This window comes from Parasteatoda tepidariorum, chromosome 9, assembly GCF_043381705.1.
Source record: "Parasteatoda tepidariorum isolate YZ-2023 chromosome 9, CAS_Ptep_4.0, whole genome shotgun sequence".
NCBI classification, from domain to species: Eukaryota; Metazoa; Arthropoda; class Arachnida; order Araneae; family Theridiidae; genus Parasteatoda; species Parasteatoda tepidariorum.
In genome coordinates this window covers 19,775,524-19,797,499 of record NC_092212.1, presented here as the reverse complement: position 1 = coordinate 19,797,499, position 21,976 = coordinate 19,775,524, and the positions used below count along the sequence as shown (strand labels likewise).

The window sequence follows — 21,976 nt, the reverse complement described above, 5'->3', positions numbered from 1 at the left end:
ATTTATTGTCTAAAATTAGACATATTTACCTATGGCTACTAAGTTAAACGGGTTTCACTTTTACTTGGCAAAGTCTTGAAACTTTGTTTCACAGAAATGAGTATAAAAAATAAAATAAATGATTTAATTGTTTTGAAACAAAAATACACTACTGTGTATAAGAGTTTTGACAATTGATAGGTTAAAATGCAAGCACTTAAAAAAAAATTCTCACACTTTATTCGGAAAATTTTCTTTATGTATTTTAAATGACAAAATTTAAACTTTAGCATCAATAGTTTATTTTTGGTTTAAAAAATTTTTATTTTGAATTATTTTGTCTAACACTAAAATATGAATAATCCATGTACATGAAGTAAAAAAACCTGCAAAACAATTTAAAGTCCTGACAAATTTCAAAACTAAGCTAATACTTTATTATTATTCCACTTATTGTCTTGTTGCTGCTAAAGGGGCATGCCTCCCCCAAAGGAAGATGAGTATATTTATCACCATAGGATTCCAGGTCAATAGTTTCTTCTAAGCAGCCTAGGTGGACTTTACTTGTTTGGAAATGGAATAGAATAGCAGATAGCTATCATGGATCCAGCTTTTATTTTTTTATCGCTTCTCTAAATCAATATCCTTCTCAGGAGGGACTATAACGTTCAGAAAGTTTATCGGGGCAGAAATAGACACGTGTTCCCTTCTCCGCACGCTCTGTCATTGAAACCATATCTAAATAAATATGTAAATAATTACTTTACCCGAATTATTTAGACTGCATAAATGCAAGACTAAATAAAGCCTGACCTGCCATTTACTGAGCATGCGCAGAAGGAAAAAAAAATTAAAAACTGCTCACGTATCTCAAGTTGTATCAACAATCGAAAGTGTGTATTCAAAGCACAGCAAGTTACAGTTAAAAAGTGATAGGTGCAAGGCGTCATCAGAATTGCAACTTTAGAAATTTAGGCTCTGTCCGAAAGGTTGAAAATTGTAGGTATTGGGTTAGCATCATTACAACTTCCAACAAGTGTTATGGGAAGCTAGAATTTTTGGTTTTGAAAGTATGACTTAATGTAGCAAGAATTTTCTAAGAATTAAACTGTTCGCCAACTTTTATAAGCACATTTTTAAAACTATATAGCATATACACATATGGCAAGAAACTAAAATAAAGCAAACGTGAAAGTACAGAAATGGACATACTATAATTTCAGTCCTATAAACAAAAACCTTCCTCAGTGTTTCAACATCAAATGACATTGGCATTCACAGGTCACCAAATGACATGTTAACTCTCTGTCTAAGCACCAAATTTCGAACACCTATTACATTTATGAGTTAGAGTTTAGACACTGAAGAAAGTTCATGTTTATAGAACCGAAACTATAGTAATCCCATTTCGGTGCTCTCATTTGTGCTTTATCCACATTGTTTTTTTTCTTTAGTTATATACCCATGTTGGAGTTGTTAATTTGACATGGTAAGCGAAATAATTTAAGTTTTTAATATTAAGATTTATACATTAAAAAGGAAATTTAGCTTTTAAAATTAAGATTTAAACATTAAAACATAAACATTGCAGCCAATAAGAAAATATTTTCTACATGACCATACAAGTTAGCACTCATGCTTATATATTTTAAAGTTGAAACTTTGTTTCGATTTTAAGGAACTCAAACAGTGAGCCTTTTTTAGCGAAAGCGCTGAATTAGCTCTTATTATATTAGTCGTAATCTTATCTTTATTAAAAAGAAACCCTTTAAAAGAAAACAGTTACAAAGAGATTACTTTTAAAGCTGATTTAAAATCCCTCTTAATACAAAACATAATTATTAAAATAACTCTATTAAGTTTTCTTTCCGAGAGTTTACGAAATCAAATATTCTATTGTATTTTCCTTTAGAAAATAAATACTTCAACGACTTAACAAATTCCTTTTCTTTACAACAGCAGTTTACATTTATATTACAACTAATTTACTTTTTCCTGTAAGAAAATATTTTATAAGCACTTATTATTTCTTTTATTATCCTATTTCTATTTAAGATCTTTTGTTACTAATGGATAGTATTTCTTGGAATATTCTTTCAGTTGAATGGCGAGCTCAAAATTAATTAACGAACTGATCTTGTTAGTTTGAGAAAAATAAGCAAATATTTTATTTTCCTTCCTAACAATAATCTTACTGTAAAAAAGTAAACTACATTTTGCTTGGTGTATTAGATTTCGATCCCAAATAAATCCAATTTGTAAATATAATTTCTCATTAAATAATTTAAAGATAATTTTATACATTTCTAAATACAGTGCAAGTTTTATCAATACTTAACTTATTAAATAACTTTTTTATAGATAAAATTCTATGCTTATTCTATAAAGCTATATAAATATAAAAATTTCATTCTCTAACCTATATATATATTATATACATAGAGTCTAAGTTATATTAATTTTTGTCCCTATGTGTATACACATAATGTCTAATATGAATCCATGACATGGTGCCCTGTTATGCATCTTATTACAAAAAATATTAAAACTTTTGTATTTGTATTTAACTGGAAAATCCATACATTTTTTGATAATATTTATATCTTTTGATACGTACATAAATAATTCTGCTCCACTTTTTTTGTCCATAATGAGATTTTTCTAATCAATTTGAACAAATAAAAGTATTTTTTATACGTGCAAAAATATTCTAATGTGATAGCTCAATACAAATTATACTGGGTGATACAAAACTAACTGACACAACTGTAAGAATTGATTTAACTAGCTAAAACAAAAATACGTTCAAAATGTAATGTGGGATCGCAAAGCAAAGGGCGAATCAGAAGAGAGCACATTCTCTGGAGTGGATGAAACGCGACAGTTTGCAGAATCCGTCATTCAATATTCGAAAGTAGAAGAGGCAGATATGCGATTATATACGGGATTGCAAATAGTTATCTAGCAGTCTTTACCAAGAGTAATTTTTAAACAAGACGCATCTTGATCAAATTAGCATCATAGTAGCAGAATTTGGGAAAATTCCAAGGATAGATTCCATGCCGAAGTGGATTCCTCATGCCGAAGAGGGCTGACATGGATTCCTCATCTCAACGAGGTTAAAGATAAAATCACGAACTTCAATCAAATGTCAAAAAGGGTCGCTANCCGCAAGAGACCATCCGGGAGCTTTATCGGTCTATGCCAGGCCGTGAGGCAGCTTGTATCTAGGCTAGAGGCGGGTCAACACCTTATTGAACTTGTGACTGTAACTCTGCAATAAATTATTCAATTGTTCTGAAATTTTAATCATTTACTATTCTGTACATTGTCTTCCTATCCACCAATGTTCGTTTCAGTCGGACAACTCCTTCTTGGTGCGTCGATTTTTCTGTTATAGAGTTCAGATATAAAAATTCTATTCTCTTACCCATATATATATTATATACATAGAGTCTAAGTTATATTAATTTTTGTCCCTATGTATACTCATGGTTTCTAACATGAATCCATAACATGGTGCCCCTGTCATGCATCTTATTACAAAAAATATTAAAACTTTTGTATTTGTAATTAACTGGAAAATCCATACATTTTTTGTTAATATTTATATCTTTTGATACGTACATAAATAATTCTGCTCCACTTTTTTGTCCATAATGAGATTTTTTTAATCAATTTGAACAAATAAAGTATTTTTTATGCGTGCAAAAATATTCTAATGTGATAGCTCAATATAAATTATACTGGGTGATACAAAACTAACTGACACAACTGTAAGAATTGATTTAGCTAGCTAAACCAAAAATGTTCAAAATGTAATGTGGGATCGCAAAGCAAAGGGCGAATCAGAAGAGAGCACATTCTCTGGAGTGGATAAAACGCGACAGTTTGCAGAATTCGTCATTCAATATTCGAAAGTAGAAGAGGCAGATATGCAATTATATACGGGATTGCAAATAGTTATTCAGCAGTCTTTACCAAGAGTAATTTTCAAGCAAGACGTATCTTGATCAAATTAGCATCATAGTTGCAGAATTTGGGAAAATTCCAAGGATGGATTCCATGCCGATGTGGATTGCAGCTTAAATTTACTCAATTGAGTATTTATTGAGTAGTTTTCAACATTATGGATTATCGCTAACTTTTTTACTGTACTCTAAAGCATTTTTGTCGTAGACCATAATGCATTTATTACCAAGCAGGTGCCCTTACTCTGCCCATCCTTCGCTGCCCGACCCCACATCGTATCATGAAAGATGTTGGATTATGTATGGGTCCTGGTTCAATCCTCGGGCCGGGCAAGGTTGACTCAGCCTTTCATCCCTTCAGTGGGTCGATGAATGAGTACCAAGCATGCTTGAGAACTAAACACTGGGGTTTCACGTTTGGCTGACCACCTGACCGGAGCATCTGCTCCTGCACCCCAGAGCCCAAGGTCAAGATAACTGAGAAGGGCACAGTAAGCCTTGGCCCTCTATGGGCTGTCGCGCCACTGAGTTTAGTTTAGTTTTAGGATTTTGTATAGAGATTTTAGGTGAGAATCCCCACAATGTTCTCTTCGGCAATAAAATGTTTCAGGGTACTCTGCTGTCCAAACCAAATTACAGAAACTTGTAATGTACCTATCTGTAAACTATACAAAACAGATTAATTTAAAATTGTTATCTGTGGAGAGAAAAAAATGTGGATTACAACTATATTACCCCCAACATCTACAGATTGTTCAGATGTATTCCAAGATTGTTTAGATATACGTGTCTTTAAAATTCCTGAAAGCAAATACCCCTGAAAATCCAATATTTATTTAATTAACAAGATAACACTTCCCTTTTTTGAGAAAGTAATTGGTTAAAAGTTATTGTTTTAACTCTTAAGAGCTTAAACAAATCTTTATATTCAGCAAATTTTAAAATATAATTAAAATATCCATCTAATATTACTTATACACCGTTAGGATATGACAACGTTGTGTGAAATTACTCGTTCAGTTATTACCTCCTGCGATAAATACCCTTTCGCTTTTCCGAGTGTTTACTCTCACTTAAACTGTAACCGCTTTTGCGATTCTGAACTTCCTTTCCACTTGAATAACTTCCATCCAATCCTCATCAAAATTAACGCTTCGTTCTTGGAGCAGTCGGGTTTTGACGCCAAACCAATTAAATGCATAACTAATGTGACAAAGAGAAGGAGAGAAGACGAGATTAATACTAGTTTAAATCTCGCCAAGAGAGAGGCCTGACCCTAATCTCTTAAAGCTCTTGTGTGGAAGCATAGACAAGAGAGTTTTCATTGAACCCAAAGTTATTAGCTCCTTCTCTCTAAATTTCCGACTGGCCGAATCCCTGGGAGGATTTAATTGGACGTGAAGCGGAACTATTTCGCCAAAATTAATAATATGTCGGAATTAATGAATTAAAACTGGCAATCGTGCTTTGAGAGAAGCCATGCAGTATTCTGAGCGTAGTCTGGAATTTTTCATCTAAACGTTTGGAGATTGGCTGCCAATTAAGTAAATGCAAAAGGGAAAAGGTTATTTATAGCGTCATAGCTCACAAAAATTTGGTTTTATTTGTCAACTGTAGGTGTTGTCTCGGTAGAAATCATGCGATTTTTAAAAAGATTTTATTTAGAGTTACTTTATGAACGCAATTATTTTTAACATATTTATGAATTACTAGGTATTGCCCATGGCTTTACACGAGTGGAAGTAATATAATTTCAATTTTAATTACTTTAAAGGGGTGTCCGCGATATTGTGTCCATGTGTGGGAACGTTACTTTTAAAAAGCAACGAGTGAAAGTACAAGTACTTTAAACAAAAGTAATGAGTAAAAAATTTTGATTTTGAAGAGTAACGAGTAAAAAGTACAAAACAAAAAAGTGACGATTTAAAAGTACTTTCGAGGAAATCAAGAATTCAAATTACTTATTTAAAAAATGCTACAAAATGTTTTTTGAATTTAAAATGCATTAAATTTTAATTAAAATTTTTTTAAAACTTTAAAATGCAGGAAAGTTTTGCAAAATTAACTGAAATTGCAGACGTTGAAAATATCTGAAAACCAAACCAGAAGTCGAAATTCAATGTTTGCATAGATGAAGGTGGATCAAATTATATTAATTTTAAAACTATCAGATCTTTTGAAAAAAAAATTTGTGGGGGGGGGGGATTTGTAGTGAATTTTGCGAAAAGGTATTGAGTGTTCAAAAAAGCAGCCCCCGCCCTTTCAGTAAATTGCAATTCTTAAGATGTCTTGACAAAGAAGTAATCTAGAATGTGAAATACATTAAATTTGTAAATTTAAGAAAAAATATCGAAAATTTCGAGAAAAAACATTTTTTGAGAGAAAATTTTTAAAAAATTTCAGAAGAAAGTAACAATTTCTTTTGACATTTTTGTTACAAATACTTGTACTTTTTCAAACAAATAACGGAATAACAAGTAAGAGTGTTAAATTTCAAATGTAATGAAGTACTATTAAAAGTACATACTTTTCACTTTTGCTTTCGCTACAAGTAACAAACGTAAAAGTATTGCCATGTATGATGGTGTCTGTGTGTTAAATGACGCAAACCGCCATAAGTATGAGTTCAATAAATTTCAACATAGTAGGCAGAAGAAGTATTAAAAGTATTTTCATCTCTGACGTGAGATAAGATAGAAAAATCATCCCAATGCTGTGCTACTTCCGCACTGTACTTACATACTGTACCTCTTCCTCCTACACCTATCAAATTATAACTAGAGTATCGCATAATATACATGCTGTTACTCGAAAAAAGCAAGCCCCGTCATCAATAATTCGAGTGACAGTATGCAACACCATATTACCATTTACGTTTAAAATTTTTATAACCATTTGAGAAAGGATAAAAAATAAATCTAAATAATTGGCTACCTGCAAGTGACGTAGCGTGGGTATCTCGATCCTGATTGGTTGTTGAAACGTGGCATTTGTTAGCAACTGTTCTTTGCATTATATTTAGTGTAAGCCAAGTCCGGCAAGTATCAATTATCTTAAGTGACACATTCTAAATTCATTCAAAAAGATTTCAATTCTTTCACTATATATTTACAGAAAGACTTAATACGAAGACAGGCACAAAGCCATGTGGATCGTAAACAAACTAACTGTGCATAAATACCAGGTACACAAAACAAAAATCTATCGCAGTTACAATAAAATACATAAACAAATAATAAATCTAAGTTAAGTAGAAGAGTAAGAATTATATTTCAATGAATTCGATGTGCGATACGGCACGATTTAATTAACTTATCATTAATTAATGTTCTAACTTATGTAGAGAAACTTAGCTCAACTTTAATACGCTATATTGTTGATAAGATTAATAGTGACCCACCTACCCCGGGTGGAGTTTTCGGATAAGGGTTTGACCCGTTGCCACGTGAACTAAACATTACAAAATTACAGTAAAATAAAATTAAAACCAATAAAGAATACTTGCACAAATACTAATACACACATAAGAAAATATCACAATATCGAAAAGATCAAAGAGATGAAAATGAAACAGGATTCTTAAAAACAAGTCAAAAGTGCTTAATCCAAAAGAGTAAAACGAAAAAGAAATAAAAGTGTCAAAAATACAGTTAAAAATGTATAAAGAGTAAGGTCAGGTAAAACATCAAATAGTAAAAATAAGAAAAATCACATTAAAAAAATATAAAGTTTGAAATAAGATAAATAAAATAATTAAAATAGTCGACTAAAAGTTAAGTATATCTCCTTTTCAAAGCAAAGTGCCTTTAGGATTAAAAATGCTCTAAGGTATACCAAAGTTTCTCTTAAAAGGATAGAAATTCAAAAATGACGCCAGGTAAGACTGAAGGTGCTGAAGTTCACTATGATCCAAAAATTCATTTCGAATGTACAATATATGAAGAGAATTTTAGTCCAATAGGAAGACAAAGTCACCAGAGCACGGTAAAAACCAAGGTACAATACTAAAAGGCAAATATTAAAACCAGGAAATCTAAAAGCCAAAAGTTTAAAACCACATAAAATTAGTCAGGTGAACTCTCGGGGGCAAGCAGATCTTCTAAGGTATATTTTCAGAATTTCAATGATTTTTCTCCTGCAGTCAGTATCAGCATAAAGTTGATGTTGATTATATTGGTCCCAACATGGTTAGGGACAAAATTTAAAAAGATGGTCAATGTCTTGCACTTTCCCACAAAATTTAGAAGTTGCTTGTTTATTGAAGAACTTCTGTTGATATATTCCGAAAACCCCAAGGCCCGTTAAGAATTGATAGAAGTTTGACTGCAGGCGAGTTAGCGTAGGATCTTTAAAGAAACTGTCTGTCCTTTGCTGATTAACACCAATCTACTTTCCATTTATTCATTGTGGCTTGCAGAATGTATCTAATAATGAAAGTTCTCTCCCTTAGGAGCATCGTTCCCAGCTCGTGGCCTTTTTGGCATGCTGATCCGCCTCCTCGTTACCTTCAATCCCAATTTGGGCTTTGACCCAGTAAAGTCTAATACTTGGTGTAATATTTTCTTTGATTTCTTCAATAATACTGCTTCTATTTCTTGGGTCATTTAGATTTTGTAACAAGGAGAGCGAATCCGTATAGATTTTCGCATCTTTGTAATTTTTGTTTTTTATGTAAATGACAGCTTGCTTAACAGCCTCGATCTCCGTCAGGTAAATACTTGCCTCATCGTTTAATCTATTAGAGATTAGATCGATTGTAAGTCCATTTTACTCGATGACGATAGCATTATTTTGTTGATAAAGGTCAGCTGGCGCTGACGTCATAGGTTACATGTGCGGGCACGGGAGGTTTTTTTCTTTTTGCAGTGCAAGTACCCAATCACTTCGTAACTAAAAATTTATGTATGTAAAAGTACAAAAATAAATTATATAACTGCTTAACGCACAACTAGCTATTTGATACGATTTAAACTGTCACTTTAGACGACCTAACAAAACAAATCTATATTGAAACTTATCGAGTAACAAATTATTTAACACCACTTAAATTATTACTTAAGACAACCTAACAAAATGACAAAATTAGTGGTTCTTCAAACAACATTTCAATCTCTATTAAACTCCTTTAGGGTAGGAATGTCAAAAAATCCTTTCTTATTACATATTATAGTTATTCCCATTATTCCTATGTCATAAAAGGAACCCATTGTCAAAATTTCATGTTTCTAGCTTCAGTAGCTTAGGCTCTGTGATGATCCTTCAGTAGCCAACCAGGACATGTCTTTTTAAACTTTTCTTTTGCTTTGACTCAGTATTTTGTCTGTTCTTGTCACGAAACAATATTTTAAGTCTCTTATAACTCCAAAGAAGTTGGCGATAAGGCTTTGAAACTCAGATACAGACCACGAGAAGCAAATCAAGTTCCCGATTCAAAAAATCGTTAAAGAATTTTAATTATTCTGTTCGGAGGAAATGCCTGAAAAATGAATTTTTTCGCATTAGTTTAACATAAGCTTTTGTTATAAATGATTTTATAAATTATTCTGTTTAACTTTTTATTTAAACAGTTTAATTTTATTTAAACAGCTCAAATTGCACGTTCTTTAACGTTTAATCATTTTTTACAAGTTAAGTCATTAACGAGAATGACATGAGTATCGGTGCTACGACGCTGAATTAGTATTTCTAATGTTATTTGAAACAGCGTGTTTATTGTGTTTAAATTTGTACTTCTAAAACGTGTTCCTGGGGAAAAAATAACATGGTGCAACTTTTTTCTAAGACAATCCTAAGACGAAAAGGTATGAAATAAATTTATATAAGAATCAACAACTTTTCTAGGGATCTGCGCACAGAAGTAATTAATAAAATATTGCGTGTAACTTTTATGAGTAAAAATCATGCTTATATACTCTCGGCCAATTTTATAGATATCATGTTCATTTTATATAATGTTTATCTTAAAATGTTTCTCAAGGATTTCGTTTTAAAGACAGCAGATGAAAAATTATCACATAATAAATTAGATCACAGAATAAATTAGAGTAACAGATTTCATAGACATTATTTAGCATTGCTAAGCAACGGAGATATGCAACAACTTTTTAATGTACATTATACTAAACAATCTTATTTATCTAATTTAAATTCTCTAATATAATTGTAATGGGAACCATTAAATTGTTAGAAACCAGCAGTTAGCTTTCACTCGATGAGTAATGAGCAATAAATATTCAACTCATTACGAACTAACAGCTATACTACCCAATATAGGAACAAGGTAAACAGGATCAGCCTAATTTGACGGATTCTTGGAGCTGATGCTCTGAGATTATTGTATAAACTTAGTGTTTAGCTGCAATGCCGATGGACAATTCTCAATCAATTTCTCTCAGTTAAACTTTATCTTAATATAGCAGTTATTATTATTTTTATTGTTATCTGGATTTGAAAAAGATGCAAATAGCTGAAAAGTTTTTGAAATCTTTCTAAGAATTATTTTTTTTTAAATAAAATTCCCCTTTAAAATATGTTAGTTTTTTTTCTACAGACAATAGTCGAAAATATTTCTGGGGCTTTTTTTTAATTTAAGCTGCAATTATTAATTCATAGTTCCACTTTTTCTAAAAAGGTTTTTTTCACAGATATACTTAAAAAAGGAAACTAGCTACAAATAGTGACTATCGTGTATTTTTCACATTTTATTAGCCGCCTTTCGAGACTAGCTGATCTACCTTTTTAATTACGTTGAACTTTTTAAAGTTTGAAAAATCTTTACCCAAAAATTAAGCCAGTTTATAGAATTTATCTAACACTGACAGTTCTTTTTCAACTTAATTCTTTCGAGTTGAAACTTTCTATTCTCTTAGGATCGCACTTTCAATTCTGTTCATTGCACTTACAACTCATTCAGGTTGGCACTTACAAAACTTACATTTCAGGAAAACATTTTCAATCTTTGCTAAAGTTCTACACATTCTAAAAACTTTTTGCAGAAAAAAAAGTTAAAATGCTTTTGTGGAATGAATAAAACTGTTGACATGTTAAAATAAAACTATGCATTTATCTGTAATTTAAGTTTCTAAGGATAAATAAAATGATTTTTTTCATACCAAAAACTTGTATTTTAATTTATTTTTTATCTGGACGAAACGAACTTATTAAACTAAGATTTTATCCAAAACAATCAGTTCAGTTAATTTCAAACAATTATTGAAACTTCCAACCTTTGCCTTCGAACAGTTTCTAATTAACCTATTAGTGCCTGAAGTCTCTTTTCAGAGACAGGCATATTTTTTATAATGTAAAATATGACTCCGCACATTAATGGGTTACTATATTAAAATTTACTTTGACAAAATAAAAGAGTCTGAAATTCTAAACAAACTGATCAGCGTCAAAAATGTGCATCAATTAATAAATAAGATGCAAATTTGACACAATTTTTTTCTTTATGAGCTGACGTACTGTTTTAGACGCTGATTTATTATTACTGACTTATATTTCAGCTTATGTTTGGAATACAGCTATTTTCTTGTTTCTTATTCAAAAAAAATATACCCTATTATAATTTATATAATTTATTTAATACTTTAAACATATAAGAAATCAATTTACAGCACTTATTAAATGGGTATTATGAGTTTAAAAACATTTCTGAATGTTGGGAGGATATCTTACTTTATTATTTTTAACATATATTTTAGCTTATATTTGGAATAAAAACATTTTATTATTTCCTTTTCAAAGAAAGTTCTGATATATTTACGATGTATTAAATACTTTAAAGATATGAAAAAATCATTTTTCAACACTTATTAAATGTTTATCATGAGTTTAAAAACTTTTTTAAGATGTAAAACTATCTTGCAAAAGAACTGCTCGTAAATTCTCGAAAAATAATCTTGTAACTGGAGAATTTTAGGTACTAAAATTTTTAGTGTATAATACAATGTTTATAAATCTTCATTTTTTTATGTCACCCAATAGACTTAATTTTAATTATTCAATTAAGGTATTTTTTGAAATTAAATTTAAAAAGTATTTAATTGAATAAATAAATATGGGACGTTAGATGTGTGAAACATATTGAGAAGTTAGACTGATTAAAATTACGTTTAATTGTTCCATTTCTTTTACAAATATTTCTAAGTTTGTTATTATTGCTAAAAAATTACTTCAAGTAAATGAAATAAGCATTTAGAAACATAATTTTAAAATTAAATTAGTTTTGCAGCTCAATGTATTTTACGACAAACACTAGTTCCTATAAGCGGATTACCATTTCCAAAAAATCCATTTTAATGAAAGATAATTGATAATTAAATAAGCCTTTATTTTAAGTTAAAATTTGTTTATTTAAAAAAAAAATTTTTAATTAGATATATTTAAGTTGTTAAAATTGCAATTACTGGCTCGAAAAATATTACAGATTTTTATTTAAAATAACAAATATGCGTCATTGCTTTAATTCACAAAATTCATTCTTTTGCTTCCTTAATTAGAAAGATTACTTATTATTAGCAACAAAAGAAACTTTTAACAAAACAAAAGTAACAAGATTAATAATGTCAAAATGCAATTACATTTTTTTTCAGTTATAGAATAAAAGTTCTGACTTTCTTATAATAAAATGAACATTACCAAAAAAAATTAATACGAAATATATTTCATTATCTTGAAATTTCAGCTCATTGAAATCAATAGATTCTTTTTCATAGCATTTAAAAAGAAAATAATTTGATTTAGCAGAAAAGAAGGAAATGATATCTCAAAATGTTGCTAAATAATACAAGTAAAAGAAAAAAAATTTCAAACAAAATGGGGAGACAAGATAGATTGATTTAGTTTCAGTTATTATTTCAATTTTTGAATATTCTTATTTTAAAAGAAACAATAAAAAGCTGAATTTTTCCGAATTAAAAAGAAAATATTTCAAAAACATTTATTTGCGGTTATAATTAAAAGCGTGCAAACAAAAATTATAAAAAGACACTACCTGTTATGCTCCTTCCCTCTGAAATCTTTTGATAAATGCTTTCAGAGAAAGAAAAACACAATTGGACCAGCTTATTTATTTTAAATTCAAGTTTCAAAGGAAGAATGGAGTTTTAATTAGCTTCATAACAAAAATTTTCCATTCTTAATGTTGAACATTAAACTTGAAAGCGCATAAGCTTTGATAGCAACTAATTATGAACATTTATCATTTTGAGATAAATGCATTTTTGTATTTTGTTTTTCTTTATAAAATACATTAAAATGTTTGAATCAGAAAATTAGAAAAAATAAAACTTTAAGATTATTTTTTATCATTGGTATTGAACCATTCTTATACCAAATGTATTGATTATTATTGAGTTTGCCCAGAGTTATTATTTTTGCTAAAAGCCTAAACACTCAATGTTATTAAAATTTTTCTTTATTTATTATGATAAAATTTAACACATCAAAGCAAAGCCTATTTCATTATGAAGAGAAATAATTTTAATGGATTAAAAGGTTTTTATCAGAGGGAAGATAATTAAAACTGATCTTAAAGTTAAATTAAAATTTAAATAATTATTACATTTTTTAACTATACACACAAAAAAATATCGGAATAATAACAGCCTCGGCTTAATCTTGGAAGGGAATCAAATATTTCCACGTTTAATTTCAATTTATTATTTTTATGAAAACAATCGGTAAATACGTACCTAATACTACTACTTAATTAGTACTGTTGTGCAATTGATTTTTCACGAGAGTATTAAACTGAACCTCTCCGTTAGCCTAGTGAAATTTAAACCAATACACTTTTTTTCTCATTTATTTATTTATTTTAGAGAAATGACGGCAAAAATTCCTAAAATAAAAAATAATAATAATAATAAATAGTTTAATTTAGCTATCGGAAAAGTACAAATAAAATTATTCTTTAATATTTCTCATCTGGTTGATATAATAATAATAATTGAATATTTAATAAAAATAAATATAAATGTTTCATCATTAATATCCCTGAGTTATGATAGCCTTTAAAACTACTAACACTCCCTTAAAAACATCTTAAGAATTACTTAAGAGCTTCTCCAGAAATCTTTAGATATTTTGAAGATTATACTTTTTCTTTTAAATATCAGTAAACTTTTTGAACACATTACACAGACATTATAAATTATCAAAAGAAAGTAGAATTTTTCTTCACATATTCTTCAGACTAAACAGGATTTAAACATTTAACGAAAATTATCTTTTTGTAGGCATGGATATTAATTTCCTCTTATTTGATTTTTTTTTCGACAATTGTCCAAATGTGATTAACATGAGTGAAAAGATTAAGCTTTCTATAAGAGATTATAATAGAGCAGTGGTGGCTCATGAGATAGAGCTTTCACCTTCCATTGAGGTGAACCAGGTTCGAAACCCAACCATGATTGACACAAATTCCGCACCCGGCTGGCACCGACCACAGTGCTGACATAAAATTTCCTCAGTGGTAGACGGATCATGGGTTAGAGTCTAATAGGGGGGAAGTTTTCGTGGCTTTCCATGCAATGCAAATGCGGGTTAATTCCCTCAAAATGTCCTCCTCGAAGACAAATTTTTCCTAAAACTGAATCCAGCAGTTTCCCTTGTCTTCTGAATTGGGTTCAAAATTGCAAGTATCCCTTAATAATAATCCCACTTTTTGAGTGGTTCGATGCATCTCAAATCGAAAGTTGTTTGCCCACAATAATAAATTTTGCCTCTCCGAAGATAATTCAAAGTAGTAAACAATTTTTAATAGTTTTTTTTTATTCTTTTATTTAATAAAGTTTGAAAAACAATTTATTCTAATGTATACAAGTTTTCACATTATTTTAAACTGTGTAATTTTGAATAGCAAAATATAAAATTTGAATGAAATTGGTCAGTCTATTGATTTCTTGAGAAATTCTCGTCGATTGATTTCTTGAGATTTTATGACTCAGAAACTGCTTAACCAATTTCGCTCAAGTTTTGTATTTTGTCATTTAAAATTACATGGTTTAAAATCTAGAGAAATTGGTTTAGTTTAAAATTCAATATTTTTTCACCCTTGTAAAAGAATAAAAAATAATACAAAAATTGCTAGAAGTTATTTTTTGCACTGAATTGTCTTTGGATAAACTAAATTTGAAATTGCGTGCGAAAATTTTATGATTTGGTTAGAAATACCCCGAGATATGGCTAATTACACAGAAAATGAAATTTACATTATAGGGTCCATACACACGGCAACTTTTCGGCCGAAACTATTGGCACTATATTTTTAGGATTGCAGCTACCACCCATAATTTTATGCTCAAAAATCGAAATCTGTTTTTAAAAAAATTGTATGTTTATTAAGCGAAAGTACATTTTTCTCTTTATTTCTGGAACTCAATTAGAACTTAACATTATTTAATTAGCATATTTGAGTTTACTCAAATTTGAGCCGTTTGCAATTAGTTTGGGAAAATCTGATAATTAGACTAAACGACATTATGATGATATCTATTTTATAATGTACAGTTAACGTGTTGCAAAAATAAGGAAACCAGATAATTCTTTCTTACCAAGAATAAAAATGAGTTATCAAGTGCATCAAAGATAGCGCTACGAACTAAGAAAAACTGTAAGTAATATTTTCACAGGAATCAACTACGCAGTACAGTCTGATGCCTGAGCTAATGTTTCAATTCCTAAGGGTTCAAATGCAGCAGAAAAATATTGTTTTATAGTTTTTCCTGTTAGCAGTGCCATCTGTTGACATCCTCATTAGCTAATTTCAAACTTTAGAGAGGCTTAAACTGGTTTTATTTTTTGAACACAGTAAACTATACAGTTCTATAAGGTATTTTTAATTGCAACCTTTTATACAACGTTATGTCAACCATATCGAAATTTGATCAAAAATCTTCCAACTATATCTTCAAAAGAAACTTAAAATTAAAAAATTGAAAACAGTTAAGAATACTTTCCAGAGTTTCAAACTAAAATTTATATCATAAGCTTTACGCAGTCAATAACATTTCAAGCATCATGTAATATCTTCAAAAAAATGATATACCTTTCAATTATATTTTCTAAAGACATTATCTATCTCAAAATATAAATTTAACTGAAATATTTTGTCATAGTAGCTTTCGTCAAACTGACTTTATATACAGTATTCAAGTTATTTAAAACTCCATTTTAATTAACTTCGCCGTTTTAAATGAAAATTGAATAGCTGCTGATACTGCAAAAATATTTTTAAATTTAACATACTTCGAGAGCAAAAGTTAAAACGAAAATCTAATTTCTGAAATGCAAATGAAGACATATTTATTTCTGATACACTCGAAATAGAAATATGCAGATGCAATAAAATAGGCATATTTAAATTCATATTATCAAAGCCCACTTAAAATTCTTTATTAAATTCAGACTTCGATCGAATTCGGATTTTTAAAAGGAAAGAGAATTCCCAAAATTTAAATATATCTTTCAAAATCAATATTTATTTTAAGAGTTATAAATGAAATGTTTAGAAGGATTTAAATTATATTTTGTATGATAAAATTTCATTTTCTATACCCAAATTTATAATTTAAATGTAATTTAATTATTTTGTATCCCTAAACTTATATTTTTTGTGGCCAAATTTAAAGATCATTTACATACAGATGTATACAGAGCAGAAATTTAGATAGAAATATTATAATTTGAAAAAGAGCAAAATAATTAAATTATTCAGGAAAACTTTATGCTTCAAACGTGATTAAAATATGTAAGTCTATAACAGATGTTTAAAAAATGTTTGCCAAATTTACCCATTATTTGCAAAAACAATCTTTGAATAATTCAAATGAATTATTTAGAAATCTTCTCTATTTTGTTTTATAATCTGATAATAACGTTTGTTTCAGAGAAAGAATTATGGTGTAAGTTAGGGTAAGTAATTTATGTCTTCTGAGCAGAAACTGTTGGTGGGACATTTTAAATTTAGGGCGTAATAAATCACCATGTTTATTTCTCGTGATTTGTTTCTATATATTATTCTTGTGTAATTATAATTATAGTTTTCTGCTTAATAATATTAGAGTAATAAGAATTATATAAAACACAACATTTTTAGCAAACAGGATAATTTTAAAAGGTCTTTTAAACAGATAATAATAAAACATAGTGATAAAAATATTTTACTTCCACGTATAAAATAATGAACAATAAATAGTTTGTTGAATTGCCTTTAGACTTTTCATAAATTAGGTGTTTTCTTGATACTTTATAAAATAATAAAAAGTAAAAAGTTTTAATAAAAGTTGTCATAAAGTTAAAGTAAAAAGTTTTAATAAAAGTTTTAATAAAGTTAAAGTAAACAATTAAAAGCTTAAAATGATAAAAAAGTAAAAAGTTAAGAATAATAAAAAGTTTTAGTTTGTTTTGTGACCTATAGTATGAATAAATATTTGAAAACAATTTTTAATAAACCAAATGTTTTTACGAACTCATGGGTGGCGGAAATAGGAATAATATTTGAACAATAATATGAATAAGTGCGCTATTAATAAAAAAAACACTATAACTGAATATGTAACTTATTAAAATGTGTAATTAATAAGCGATTATAAAAAATGCACAAAATTTACTCTAAATAATATGAAAAAGTACACTATTAATAAAAAAACACTATAATTGAATATGTAACTGAATAAAATGCGTAAATGATAGGCGATTATAAACAAAATGTACTCTAAATGATATTAATAAGTACACTATTAATAAAAAATACACTATAATTAAATATGTAAGTAAATAAAATGCGTAAATAATATGCTATTATAAACAAAATGTATCAATAATGTTTTTACACCTATACCTAGGTGTAAAAACAGTTTACTTATAAATGTCAATTGAACAGTTATGTACGAGGCGTTTTGGTAAAGTAAAAATACAATTCCACACACTCCCTTGAAAAACTTTTAATTGATTAGAAGTTTATTATAAATTACTAGCTAGTACATGCCTTATTTTTTGACATAGTTGCCGGCAATGTCAAAGCATTTGTTAAGTCTGAGTACCAGCTTTTGTGTTCCAAAGTCATAGAACTTTGCCACCTTAGTTGGAACCACATTTCAACTTCAATTTTGATCTGATCATCGTGATGAAAGTTTTGTCCTGCAAGATGCTTTTTCAGGTAAATAAGTGAAAGTCTCTGGGTGCAAGGTCCGGGCTGCATGGCGGATGATCTGAAATTTTTCATTTGACATTTTTTAGTAGTTCTTTGGTTTGAAGCTGTGTGTGTGTCTGAGCGTTGTCATGCAATTAGCAAACTCCGCTTGTTCGCAAGTCCCTGCGTTTGTTTGGAATTGTATTCCTTTTGCGTGCACTTTTCATGACCCTTTACAAACATAACCTTTTGCATGAAGAAAGCGAAATACGGTACGCACTTTACAACTGGCGAGATTCCGAATTGACACAGACATTATAAAGGCGTGATTCTCAAGCAAGGCTCACCATAAAAATAACGAATGAGCTCGAGAGAAAAACAAAATGGCCAAAATTACAGTCCGTGTTGCCAACGGACACACAAGAACTTTTCCTTTGCAGGTATTGATGAAGTATCTTTATTTTGAGAAAGCGCCTGGCGTAAAAGTGGGTTTAGACTTTTTATGAATTTGGTTTTTTAGATATTTTTGATACTATTGTTAAAGAAATCAAAAGATTTAGATTGGGATAGGAACAATTCTATAAATACAGATTTAGTTAAGAAATTTACGAACCAAATATTTGTATGAACACATGTGGTGACGTAAATAAGAGTTTTATTGCTTCTGTTGTTGTTGTTGTCGTTGGCCATTAAAGCACTGGGTGCGCGATTCTTCTCGTTTTCCTGTGGCGCCATCTATGGCCAAGAACTTAAATTTTCCCTACCCATACGTCACAACCGCTTGTAGGGCGGACCCATACATAGACCTATTCATTCATCCCCAAATCGTAATTTTGACCTGAACCAGAGAATAATCGATCCCGCATCTAGTACCCCCAGAGGTATAATTTCTTATTGGAACTTGGAGGACATTGTGACCCAACAGATTTAACATGAAGCAGTCCCTATTTGTTATACGGCCGGCTATCTTCGCTATTATAACCGGCTATCTTCGGCCGGCTGGATTTGAACTCCTGTTCTCACGAACATAAGCCCAGCTCCCTACCAATCAGGCTATTTAAATAATAATATAAGTAAGGTTGAGCATATAACTGAATTAAAGATATCACTAGCCCATTATAATTTAAACTTGATGACAATAAAGCCTAGAAATAAAATATTCCACTTCTAAATATAAATTGAATAATAATTTGTTAAAAAACGCTTTAACTTTTTAGAAATTCGATTTTTCAAACATGTTTCAATATTGTTGTTGAATAATAAAAAGTTTTAGATTGACACGGTTTATATAAATAAAAGTTTTGATTACTGTCAAAACTTTTTATTATTCAACAAGCTTTAGATTGTTGTTGAATAATGAAAAGTTTTGATAGTATGACTAGCTTTTGAAGGTATTTTTTACAAATCAAATGTTTATCTGAATACATATGGGGACGTGAATAGATTGGTATTTAAATAATAAGATGAATAAGTATACTAATTATAATATACAATACAGTTTAACATATAACTGCACTGTAAAAAGAAACTATTTAATTTACGGAAAAAATATCAACTGTTCTATCAACTGTGAAAAAATACTGTTATTTAAAAGCAGAAGCCTGTTTTTTAAGCAGATAAGTACTGTCATTTTAACAAAAAACTCTATAAAATATATACGCCGGCATTGTGGCGGGTGACAACCGAGAGCAGCATTCATTCGACTTGTCGACCTTTGGATTCGAACCGGAGTCACGTCATTCAGAAGCGTGTTCTCTGTCTTTGAGCCACCACAACTCTAGTGTCTCTCCATAAAGAAAAATCTTAAATTTTTTTTACTGTTAAAATCTTACTTATTGAAATAATGCTTAAGTGTAAAATTATTTAAAACTTATAATGGTCCACTCGTATAAAAATATTTGTCAATTTTACTTGCTAAAAAAATTATATTTAAAAAAATATAATCATGTAGAGTATCAATCTGATAATGAAATCAAATCGCGGCTTTAGTTATACAATATTCAAAATCAAAAAACAATTACTGAAGAACTGGATCGTGTAAAGAAAATAATCGTAAAATGATTTGAAAAAGAATCGTAAAATGATTCGAAAAGAAGCAAAACTGCAGACAAAAACTACAATTTGAACTGACAGTTTCAATCCGTTTTATGATTAGGATGAAAAACGGAGAAAAACCGTTTTATCAACAAAACAGCATTAAACCGACAAATAAGCAGAGAAAATCTATGAAAAGATGGGAAGTTTTTTTACTGCATGAATACATAAAGAACCACATTATCTATTGGTAAAGTCTTTAAGTGCAGAACTTTTTTTTTCTTAAAAAAAGTTCTATTTTCTTTTAAAGAGTTTAACTACCAGTTCATATCTGAAAAATACATGATACAAAAAGTGTACAAATAAAGAAGAACTAGAGAAAAAATATGACTTCAAATTCAATATTTCAAAAGCAAAAAAAGCGTAAAAAGTAGAGAATTTGCCAATGATGAACTTAGGGCAGCAGTAGCCAGGGGCTAGAACCCTCGCCTCCCAATAAGGTGACCCGGGTTCAAGTCCCAAAAGCTAGTTGATACGTATTCCGCACCCGGTTCACACCGACCACAGTGCTGGCGTAAAATATCCTCAGTGGTAGACGGATCATTGGTTAGGAAATTTTCGTAGTTTTCCTCTGTATGCAACGCAACTGCGGGTTAATTCCATCAAAAAGTTCTCCATGAAGGCAAATTTCTTCCAATATTTGATTCAAGAGTACCTTTGTCTTCGGGACTGCCTTTACGAAAATTTAAGGTATTTTTGTGGTTTACATGAGGTTGTTTTGAGGTGTTAAGATTTATTTGAGATCTATTAGAAATCGATTTCAAAGACAACTTTAAAAGATCAACCTCCCAAGGTGTATAATTAAAGTATATGAAGTTGTTTTATTTACACTTGAGGTTTTTTTGAGGTTGATGGAAATCTACTTTAGAGAAACCAGCTTAGGTAAATATTTTTCTATTTCCATTTTAAAGCAAATACGTATATTTAAGGAGTGCATAATTTCACACGATCTAAACTAAAATTATTTCTGAGTTATATATGAGGTTGATTTTGTAAGGTGTAAATGACGTTGAAATTGAGCTTATTTTTGCTGCAAAGCATAACCTCATTTTCTACCTCAGGTGTATTTTTTTACATCTACCAACCTGAAATCAACCTAAAAAGCACCGTATTTTTTTGTTAGGTTGGGTTCAAAATTACAAGGCTACGTAAGTGAGACGTAAACTCAAAACTGGGTCGATCATTCAACGACGGTTATAAAATAAACAAAAAAAAAACTTAGATTCTTAATATTTCTAATCAATCCGTCGAATTTTCGGGGCAGCTTGTTTATTTTAAAATAAATGTCGTCGTGGTAAAAAATGACTTTACTCTCAATATAAACATCACCTTCTTTTCTTTCTGACGCGTTGAAGTAATATTCTTCAAGCAACCGCAACCGTTCTAAAATAAAAGATAATAACTCCCCTCAAAAACAGATAAAACTAGATGATGCGGAGTCACGTGTAAGAAAAATATCTCCACTCGCGGTGACAATGTCATGTCAAATAGCAGATAATAAATGTATCGTTTTCCCAAGCATCTGTTGCAAAGACAAAAGTTAACGTCATGCCATGACTTTACAGCCTATTCAATTAAACTAAAACAACCGGGTTTCCTTAAACTGAGTGACATCTAAAGAAAAACACACTGATTCCCGCAGCCGTCTTTGACAGTTTATTATGAGAAAAATGTCCTCCTTCTACCACTATTGCAAAATTAGAATTGGGATAAATGAAAAGATGGTAGCATGTTTCCTGTCTTAATTAAAGTTTTGTTTCGGGAATGTGGGGCTGCTTTAATCTTTTGGACA

At 29.8% G+C, this 21,976-nt stretch overlaps 1 protein-coding gene across 4 annotated transcripts in view; it reads left to right on the top strand.

Moving 5' to 3' along the window:
• LOC107437726 (fasciclin-1) overlaps positions 1 to 21,976 on the top strand; it is a 480,484-nt gene that overhangs the window by 404,133 nt on the left and 54,375 nt on the right. The gene's annotated exons all lie outside the window — the stretch shown is intronic.